A 3,125-nucleotide genomic window follows, 5' to 3' on the forward strand; every position below is an offset into this window, starting at 1 on the left:
AAAAGACTTTCTGTGGATAGAAGTCCCTTTATCACTCCATTTTAGACATTAATTGTGCTTCGAGATCTCAAAAGGGAGGCATGCAGAGCCGATGAGTTGCTTACCCTGATTGCCAAAGGGAAACAAATCAAACAGCTTTCCGGGGGTGCTTCTAATGGGGTACTGATGTCAGAGCACCGATTTTTCGAGACCACTTGTCATGGCTACTAGCCATTAAAGTTGAAAATAAATTGAGCGCAACGTTGGAATGATCATTACGAATAAAAATAACTAGAAAATTAAATCTTGTTATCAAATAAACATGAAAATGAAATAATTGGGCAGACATTTACCACAGCATTCGATTCTGCGGGATGGGGGACGGTGACAAGGAGGAGAAGGAGGACAAGGCGGAGGACGGAACTGATCTCTCGGAGCCCAAGACGAGTCATAGTTCGACGCATTGAGTGAAATAATAAAGTGTTTCCCTTTGTACCGTGCCCAAGTAGCGGCGGCAGCAGAGGCAGCGAGGGCGGTAGTGGACACTTGTGGGGTATGTGCGGTGCTGAAAGAGGTAAGCCCGAAGTGGAGTAGAGGCGGGAAGGTGGGGTGGAGGCCGCGTGTTGGTGCTGATGACAGTGAAGTTACGAATCAATTGCCGAGATTCGTCGATTTGCTGGACGTGAGAAAGCTCCAGCTCCTGGTTCTTCTGCTTCGCCTTCTACACTTCCTCGCAAGCATATGTGCTGTGCGTGTGCTGCAATGGGAGGGGGTATGTGGTGTGTTCACTCTTGCGTGGATGCGTATATGTGTGTGCTGGTGACCAATTCTCAGTGAAAGCGAACCACCCGCCTTCAACTTTGCCTGTGGGTGTGTGCGGACGTGTGAACTCGCCTCCGATCGCCCCCAACCAATGATGGGCAAGCACATCCGCACATACGCGCGCACTTCACAGATGAACCAATGAGAAGGGGCCTCCACTAAGCATACACTAGATCACAGTACCTCTGCCTGGTCGGTCCGACTGTGGTCTTTTTTGGCTGGCCTCGTCTCTCTTTCGTTGAAGGTGAAAAAAAAGCAATCCAAGCCCTGACCGACCGAATGACTGGTAGTCCACAAAGATGGGGAAAGGGGAATGGAGCCTGATGCTATTTTTTGGCTTTTCCTCTCCCTCCTTTAGTGGAAAGAGGAATCCTTAGAAAGTCACATACATTCTACGTTAGAAAGAGAAACAGGAAGCTAAAGTACTACTAAAGGGCAAAAGTGACTGATTGGTGAAGACACTCCAGAGACTATTGCCGACCATTCAAACAATCTCATATATCATATGGCATAAGCCAAATGGTAAATGATTTTCGGTGATCCTTTCTTGCTACAGAGACTTGTAGAATGAAGGCAACGGTTCACATTAGGGAACGACGAGATGTATGTGCCGGTCTATCAACGAGGTGGCCTGTATTGCGATCTCTGATATTTTGACTCATCATATCATAAAATGCTGGCACCATCGCGATGCGATTTGAGCCTACCAACTTGACGATTCGTATCTACTTCATTGTCATGGCTAAATAAGTTGTTTCTCATTAAATTTGTAGTTAATCCTTTAAGAAGTACCGCCCGGAAACGAAATGACCTTTTTGATGAGTCATAGGAGAGCTCATGAAAGCTCCCTAGCCTTGACAATAGGTCAGAGGAGCTTGTCATGAATAACTTGAGGTCAAGTTTAAAGTGGGTGAGGCAACACCTGATTATCCCTGTTTTAGCTAAGAAGACGTGGTGTAATCAAACCGGTTGGCTCCCATTCCCACTCCCACTTCCATCCCTTACATTGATAAACACATAACAGTCAGCTGCAAAGACCATAAATCCCCTCTTCTCTCTTTCCACCTCATCACAGCACCCCCCATTTATAACTGTCTGCTGGCTGGGTGGCGATGAATAGTGGCTTTTGTAGACTTAGCTCCATTGAGCCAGCTGGCACAGCACCAACATCCTACTAACCAACCACTCACCATCGTCCCATAATTCCAAGGCATCACGCCACGCTCATCAAAGCATTATCTCTGCGATGGTAGATTGGATGTAAATAGTGGAGTGGAGTTGGAACTGCCCACAGGGCATTTCATACCAGACATCAAACAATCGGGACTCAAGCCGAATCCGCCTGCTCTACAATATAATGGGGTCCAGCTGGGTACGAATGGTATCAGGTAGATCGGGGCGGAAGATTCACGAGAACACTTTTTTAGACAAACATCAAAAGAAAAAGAAAAGAAGGCTCGCATATCTCGAGGATCAAAATAAAGCCATGAGAGGATCTCATATCGCATTTTGGCATGAGAGGGAGAAAAAAAGGAGAAAGAAGGGGAAGGAAGTGAGACACTGACTCACTCTCATCTTTATTCTTATGTTTCCTATTCCCATAATGTTATTTATTCATACCTCGAGTGAGGAATGCCAACATTTACTGAGATTAGGATAAGACAGATACATGCCTATGGGAAAATTACAACAAACAGTCGGACAAGAAAGAAATGCGAGAGACGTAGAAATAGAAGAGGCTAAATTTAGCCTCAGTCTGGGGTTTTAGAGACAAAGCGTGCTTTATCTAGTGGAGGATATTAAAGTCTTGAACCATAGTGATGTCTTTCAACCACTGAGTTTGGTCAATGAGTCCACTACCTCTGTAAACCACACAGCCTGGTTTATCGTCTCATAGTTGCACACTGGCTTCGCTATACTTGTATTATCCGTTTGGAGGTGCAAACTAATCCAATGGTTATTAAATTATGTCACAAAATGTCTCATCAAATTCTCGCTAACCGCCAATCACTGCAGAGCGAAGGGAAAATACTACGAAGGACATCTATTTTCCTTCACCTTAAAAACGCAGCAGCTTCAAATTCCCCCCGGTCATTGGGCATAATACATAGACTACCGACAAAGTGACAACCAATGACGCCTTGCTGACAATGATACCAAAGTTGGTGAATTTCTATTTATTTGACAGGTTGATAGTTAAAGTGTCCTGCTTTTGAGGTAACAAGTAATATTTCCAAAGTTTGGTGGACATTCCAATCCTCGGGGATTTAAACATCTGGAGGTTTTCGGTTCTTCCCTCCCTGCTAGGTGGGACGAGAAAATCA

Source organism: Echinococcus granulosus, assembly GCF_000524195.1.
Source record: "Echinococcus granulosus chromosome Unknown EG_S00022, whole genome shotgun sequence".
Taxonomy (NCBI): domain Eukaryota; kingdom Metazoa; phylum Platyhelminthes; class Cestoda; order Cyclophyllidea; family Taeniidae; genus Echinococcus; species Echinococcus granulosus.